The sequence below is a fragment of the Sinocyclocheilus grahami genome, unplaced genomic scaffold, assembly GCF_001515645.1.
Source record: "Sinocyclocheilus grahami isolate Dianchi unplaced genomic scaffold, SAMN03320097.WGS_v1.1 scaffold613.1, whole genome shotgun sequence".
Lineage (NCBI taxonomy): Eukaryota > Metazoa > Chordata > Actinopteri > Cypriniformes > Cyprinidae > Sinocyclocheilus > Sinocyclocheilus grahami.
In genome coordinates, this window is record NW_015505792.1 from 813,069 (window position 1) to 820,326 (window position 7,258).

The following is a 7,258-nucleotide window of genomic DNA, read 5'->3' on the forward strand; positions in this document are numbered from 1 at the left end:
AATAAAGTAATATATAAAATAATATACAGAAAAATATATTCTTTATTTTTTATTTTTTACATTATTATTATATAGTGTTATACACACAAAATAAATAAACATATAAACAAACAAACAAATATGATCTGTTTTTAATGTGGATTCTCAATGCAAAAGCAGTCGAGTGTGAGGATTCGATGAGGATTTTAAAAAATTATTTTTTTTAAAGATTCATAAAGAGAATTTCTTTTTGTATGGCAGATAACAATGCTTATAGGTTAAAGCCATTAGCGGTTTTTGCCGCACCTAGTATCGCGTCGCGTCAAATCAGTCGCTTGCAGTGGAGTTTCACACGCTCATGTGACGCGCCGCCTGCGGAAGTTTCTGACGGGCTTCTTCTGTGTTTCAGTGGATCGGAGAAACACACAAGCATCCGGAGGAAAACAACAACAACCGGAGCGAGCTCTGCCGCAGACGCGCGTGTGAGTGTGTAATTCATTCAGAGTTTATCTTCAGTTTGTTCAACTTTTGCGCGTTTTTCAGTCAGCAACACAGAAATGAAGGAATGAAACACTCGATGATTTTGTTATCAGCATAAACTCGAGCAAATCTCAGTAAGTTATGTGCTTCTCCTTCGGTCTCAGCCACGGGACAACTATAAATATCACTCTTATTTAAAAACTTTATGACAGGACATTTCTATAGCGAATATCGACTATATGTCATTTTAGTAACGCTCTGATATATTTCATCGCTTGGAAATCACTCTTGTTGTTACATTTTTATTTATTTATTTATTTTTATTTTTATGTTGTCCTCATTTGTGAGTCGCTTCGGATATAAGAGTGCAAACTGACTAAATGTAAATCCTTCTTCTGTAAATGGAAATTCTTCAGTCAGAAGTGTGAGAAAAGACGGATTGTCTGATCTGTCTGTATTTCTCTTTCCCTGTCTGTATTTCTGTCTTTCTCTGTCTTCTGTCTGTATTTCTGTCTTTCTCTGTCTTCTGTCTGTCTGTATTTCTGTCTTTCTCTGTCTGTCTGTATTTCTGTCTTTCTCTGTCTGTCTGTATTTCTGTCTTTCTCTGTCTGTCTGTATTTCTGTCTTTCTCTGTCTGTCTGTATTTCTGTCTTTCTCTGTCTGTCTGTATTTCTGTCTTTCTCTGTCTGTCTGTATTTCTGTCTTTCTCTGTCTGTCTGTATTTCTGTCTTTCTCTGTCTGTCTGTATTTCTGTCTTTCTCTGTCTGTCTGTATTTCTGTCTTTCTCTGTCTGTCTGTATTTCTGTCTTTCTCTGTCTGTCTGTATTTCTGTCTTTCTCTGTCTGTCTGTATTTCTGTCTTTCTCTGTCTGTCTGTATTTCTGTCTTTCTCTGTCTGTCTGTATTTCTGTCTTTCTCTGTCTGTCTGTATTTCTGTCTTTCTCTGTCTGTCTGTATTTCTGTCTTTCTCTGTCTGTCTGTATTTCTGTCTTTCTCTGTCTGTCTGTATTTCTGTCTTTCTCTGTCTGTCTGTATTTCTGTCTTTCTCTGTCTGTCTGTATTTCTGTCTTTCTCTGTCTGTCTGTATTTCTGTCTTTCTCTGTCTGTCTGTATTTCTGTCTTTCTCTGTCTGTCTGTATTTCTGTCTTTCTCTGTCTGTCTGTATTTCTGTCTTTCTCTGTCTGTCTGTATTTCTGTCTTTCTCTGTCTGTCTGTATTTCTGTCTTTCTCTGTCTGTCTGTATTTCTGTCTTTCTCTGTCTGTCTGTATTTCTGTCTTTCTCTGTCTGTCTGTATTTCTGTCTTTCTCTGTCTGTCTGTATTTCTGTCTTTCTCTGTCTGTCTGTATTTCTGTCTTTCTCTGTCTGTCTGTATTTCTGTCTTTCTCTGTCTGTCTGTATTTCTGTCTTTCTCTGTCTGTCTGTATTTCTGTCTTTCTCTGTCTGTCTGTATTTCTGTCTTTCTCTGTCTGTCTGTATTTCTGTCTTTCTCTGTCTGTCTGTATTTCTGTCTTTCTCTGTCTGTCTGTATTTCTGTCTTTCTCTGTCTGTCTGTATTTCTGTCTTTCTCTGTCTGTCTGTATTTCTGTCTTTCTCTGTCTGTCTGTATTTCTGTCTTTCTCTGTCTGTCTGTATTTCTGTCTTTCTCTGTCTGTCTGTATTTCTGTCTTTCTCTGTCTGTCTGTATTTCTGTCTTTCTCTGTCTGTCTGTATTTCTGTCTTTCTCTGTCTGTCTGTATTTCTGTCTTTCTCTGTCTGTCTGTATTTCTGTCTTTCTCTGTCTGTCTGTATTTCTGTCTTTCTCTGTCTGTCTGTATTTCTGTCTTTCTCTGTCTGTCTGTATTTCTGTCTTTCTCTGTCTGTCTGTATTTCTGTCTTTCTCTGTCTGTCTGTATTTCTGTCTTTCTCTGTCTGTCTGTATTTCTGTCTTTCTCTGTCTGTCTGTATTTCTGTCTTTCTCTGTCTGTCTGTATTTCTGTCTTTCTCTGTCTGTCTGTATTTCTGTCTTTCTCTGTCTGTCTGTATTTCTGTCTTTCTCTGTCTGTCTGTATTTCTGTCTTTCTCTGTCTGTCTGTATTTCTGTCTTTCTCTGTCTGTCTGTATTTCTGTCTTTCTCTGTCTGTCTGTATTTCTGTCTTTCTCTGTCTGTCTGTATTTCTGTCTTTCTCTGTCTGTCTGTATTTCTGTCTTTCTCTGTCTGTCTGTATTTCTGTCTTTCTCTGTCTGTCTGTATTTCTGTCTTTCTCTGTCTGTCTGTATTTCTGTCTTTCTCTGTCTGTCTGTATTTCTGTCTTTCTCTGTCTGTCTGTATTTCTGTCTTTCTCTGTCTGTCTGTATTTCTGTCTTTCTCTGTCTGTCTGTATTTCTGTCTTTCTCTGTCTGTCTGTATTTCTGTCTTTCTCTGTCTGTCTGTATTTCTGTCTTTCTCTGTCTGTCTGTATTTCTGTCTTTCTCTGTCTGTCTGTATTTCTGTCTTTCTCTGTCTGTCTGTATTTCTGTCTTTCTCTGTCTGTCTGTATTTCTGTCTTTCTCTGTCTGTCTGTATTTCTGTCTTTCTCTGTCTGTCTGTATTTCTGTCTTTCTCTGTCTGTCTGTATTTCTGTCTTTCTCTGTCTGTCTGTATTTCTGTCTTTCTCTGTCTGTCTGTATTTCTGTCTTTCTCTGTCTGTCTGTATTTCTGTCTTTCTCTGTCTGTCTGTATTTCTGTCTTTCTCTGTCTGTCTGTATTTCTGTCTTTCTCTGTCTGTCTGTATTTCTGTCTTTCTCTGTCTGTCTGTATTTCTGTCTTTCTCTGTCTGTCTGTATTTCTGTCTTTCTCTGTCTGTCTGTATTTCTGTCTTTCTCTGTCTGTCTGTATTTCTGTCTTTCTCTGTCTGTCTGTATTTCTGTCTTTCTCTGTCTGTCTGTATTTCTGTCTTTCTCTGTCTGTCTGTATTTCTGTCTTTCTCTGTCTGTCTGTATTTCTGTCTTTCTCTGTCTGTCTGTATTTCTGTCTTTCTCTGTCTGTCTGTATTTCTGTCTTTCTCTGTCTGTCTGTATTTCTGTCTTTCTCTGTCTGTCTGTATTTCTGTCTTTCTCTGTCTGTCTGTATTTCTGTCTTTCTCTGTCTGTCTGTATTTCTGTCTTTCTCTGTCTGTCTGTATTTCTGTCTTTCTCTGTCTGTCTGTATTTCTGTCTTTCTCTGTCTGTCTGTATTTCTGTCTTTCTCTGTCTGTCTGTATTTCTGTCTTTCTCTGTCTGTCTGTATTTCTGTCTTTCTCTGTCTGTCTGTATTTCTGTCTTTCTCTGTCTGTCTGTATTTCTGTCTTTCTCTGTCTGTCTGTATTTCTGTCTTTCTCTGTCTGTCTGTATTTCTGTCTTTCTCTGTCTGTCTGTATTTCTGTCTTTCTCTGTCTGTCTGTATTTCTGTCTTTCTCTGTCTGTCTGTATTTCTGTCTTTCTCTGTCTGTCTGTATTTCTGTCTTTCTCTGTCTGTCTGTATTTCTGTCTTTCTCTGTCTGTCTGTATTTCTGTCTTTCTCTGTCTGTCTGTATTTCTGTCTTTCTCTGTCTGTCTGTATTTCTGTCTTTCTCTGTCTGTCTGTATTTCTGTCTTTCTCTGTCTGTCTGTATTTCTGTCTTTCTCTGTCTGTCTGTATTTCTGTCTTTCTCTGTCTGTCTGTATTTCTGTCTTTCTCTGTCTGTCTGTATTTCTGTCTTTCTCTGTCTGTCTGTATTTCTGTCTTTCTCTGTCTGTCTGTATTTCTGTCTTTCTCTGTCTGTCTGTATTTCTGTCTTTCTCTGTCTGTCTGTATTTCTGTCTTTCTCTGTCTGTCTGTATTTCTGTCTTTCTCTGTCTGTCTGTATTTCTGTCTTTCTCTGTCTGTCTGTATTTCTGTCTTTCTCTGTCTGTCTGTATTTCTGTCTTTCTCTGTCTGTCTGTATTTCTGTCTTTCTCTGTCTGTCTGTATTTCTGTCTTTCTCTGTCTGTCTGTATTTCTGTCTTTCTCTGTCTTCTGTCGGTCTGTATTTCTGTCTTTCTCTGTCTTCTGTCTGTCTATTTCTGTCTTTCTCTGTCTTCTGTCTGTCTGTATTTCTGTCTTTCTCTTTCTTCTGTCTTCTGTCTTTCTCTGTCTGTCTGTATTTCTGTCTTTCTCTGTCTTCTGTCTGTCTGTATTTCTGTCTTTCTTTGTCTTCTGTCTGTCTATTTCTGTCTTTCTCTGTCTTCTGTCTGTCTGTATTTCTGTCTTTCTCTGTCTGTATTTCTGTCTTTGTCTTCTGTCTGTCTAGTTCTGTCTTTCTCTGTCTTCAGTCTGTCTGTATTTCTGTCTTTGTCTGTCTGTCTGTCTGTATTTCTGCCTTTCTCTGTTTTCTGCTTCTGTCTTTCCCTGTTTTCTGTCTGTCTGTATTTCTGTCTTTCTCTGTTTTCTGTCTGTCTGTATTTCTGTCTTTCTCTGTCTGTCTGTATTTCTGTCTTTCTCTGTCTTCTGTCTGTCTGTATTTCCGTCTTTCTCTGTCTTCTGTCTGTCTGTATTTCCGTCTTTCTCTGTCTTCTGTCTGTCTGTATTTCCGTCTTTCTCTGTCTTCTGTCTGTCTGTATTTCCGTCTTTCTCTGTCTTCTGTCTGTCTGTATTTCCGTCTTTCTCTGTCTTCTGTCTGTCTGTATTTCCGTCTTTCTCTGTCTTCTGTCTGTCTGTATTTCCGTCTTTCTCTGTCTTCTGTCTGTCTGTATTTCCGTCTTTCTCTGTCTTCTGTCTGTCTGTATTTCCGTCTTTCTCTGTCTTCTGTCTGTCTGTATTTCCGTCTTTCTCTGTCTTCTGTCTGTCTGTATTTCCGTCTTTCTCTGTCTTCTGTCTGTCTGTATTTCCGTCTTTCTCTGTCTTCTGTCTGTCTGTATTTCCGTCTTTCTCTGTCTTCTGTCTGTCTGTATTTCCGTCTTTCTCTGTCTTCTGTCTGTCTGTATTTCCGTCTTTCTCTGTCTTCTGTCTGTCTGTATTTCCGTCTTTCTCTGTCTTCTGTCTGTCTGTATTTCCGTCTTTCTCTGTCTTCTGTCTGTCTGTATTTCCGTCTTTCTCTGTCTTCTGTCTGTCTGTATTTCCGTCTTTCTCTGTCTTCTGTCTGTCTGTATTTCCGTCTTTCTCTGTCTTCTGTCTGTCTGTATTTCCGTCTTTCTCTGTCTTCTGTCTGTCTGTATTTCCGTCTTTCTCTGTCTTCTGTCTGTCTGTATTTCCGTCTTTCTCTGTCTTCTGTCTGTCTGTATTTCCGTCTTTCTCTGTCTTCTGTCTGTCTGTATTTCCGTCTTTCTCTGTCTTCTGTCTGTCTGTATTTCCGTCTTTCTCTGTCTTCTGTCTGTCTGTATTTCCGTCTTTCTCTGTCTTCTGTCTGTCTGTATTTCCGTCTTTCTCTGTCTTCTGTCTGTCTGTATTTCCGTCTTTCTCTGTCTTCTGTCTGTCTGTATTTCCGTCTTTCTCTGTCTTCTGTCTGTCTGTATTTCCGTCTTTCTCTGTCTTCTGTCTGTCTGTATTTCCGTCTTTCTCTGTCTTCTGTCTGTCTGTATTTCCGTCTTTCTCTGTCTTCTGTCTGTCTGTATTTCCGTCTTTCTCTGTCTTCTGTCTGTCTGTATTTCCGTCTTTCTCTGTCTTCTGTCTGTCTGTATTTCCGTCTTTCTCTGTCTTCTGTCTGTCTGTATTTCCGTCTTTCTCTGTCTTCTGTCTGTCTGTATTTCCGTCTTTCTCTGTCTTCTGTCTGTCTGTATTTCCGTCTTTCTCTGTCTTCTGTCTGTCTGTATTTCCGTCTTTCTCTGTCTTCTGTCTGTCTGTATTTCCGTCTTTCTCTGTCTTCTGTCTGTCTGTATTTCCGTCTTTCTCTGTCTTCTGTCTGTCTGTATTTCCGTCTTTCTCTGTCTTCTGTCTGTCTGTATTTCCGTCTTTCTCTGTCTTCTGTCTGTCTGTATTTCCGTCTTTCTCTGTCTTCTGTCTGTCTGTATTTCCGTCTTTCTCTGTCTTCTGTCTGTCTGTATTTCCGTCTTTCTCTGTCTTCTGTCTGTCTGTATTTCCGTCTTTCTCTGTCTTCTGTCTGTCTGTATTTCCGTCTTTCTCTGTCTTCTGTCTGTCTGTATTTCCGTCTTTCTCTGTCTTCTGTCTGTCTGTATTTCCGTCTTTCTCTGTCTTCTGTCTGTCTGTATTTCCGTCTTTCTCTGTCTTCTGTCTGTCTGTATTTCCGTCTTTCTCTGTCTTCTGTCTGTCTGTATTTCCGTCTTTCTCTGTCTTCTGTCTGTCTGTATTTCCGTCTTTCTCTGTCTTCTGTCTGTCTGTATTTCCGTCTTTCTCTGTCTTCTGTCTGTCTGTATTTCCGTCTTTCTCTGTCTTCTGTCTGTCTGTATTTCCGTCTTTCTCTGTCTTCTGTCTGTCTGTATTTCCGTCTTTCTCTGTCTTCTGTCTGTCTGTATTTCCGTCTTTCTCTGTCTTCTGTCTGTCTGTATTTCCGTCTTTCTCTGTCTTCTGTCTGTCTGTATTTCCGTCTTTCTCTGTCTTCTGTCTGTCTGTATTTCCGTCTTTCTCTGTCTTCTGTCTGTCTGTATTTCCGTCTTTCTCTGTCTTCTGTCTGTCTGTATTTCCGTCTTTCTCTGTCTTCTGTCTGTCTGTATTTCCGTCTTTCTCTGTCTTCTGTCTGTCTATTTCTGTCTTTCTCTGTCTGTCTGTATTTCTGTCTTTCTGTCTGTATTTCTCTTTCTCTGTCTGTATTTCTGTCTTCTGTCTGCCTGTATTTCTGTCTTTCTCTGTCTTCTGTCTGTCTGTATTTCTGTCTTTCTCTGTCTTCTGTCT

The 7,258-nt window shown here is 39.3% G+C and overlaps 1 protein-coding gene across 1 annotated transcript in view; it reads left to right on the top strand.

Moving 5' to 3' along the window:
• The first annotated feature begins 402 nt into the window (after window positions 1-402).
• Window positions 403-7,258, top strand: part of LOC107557642 (arf-GAP with Rho-GAP domain, ANK repeat and PH domain-containing protein 1-like) — a 52,057-nt gene continuing 45,201 nt past the window's right edge. The window contains exon 1 of the mRNA XM_016241120.1: window positions 403-461. The gene's annotated coding sequence lies outside the window, so the exon portion shown is untranslated. The remainder of the gene's footprint in view (window positions 462-7,258) is intronic.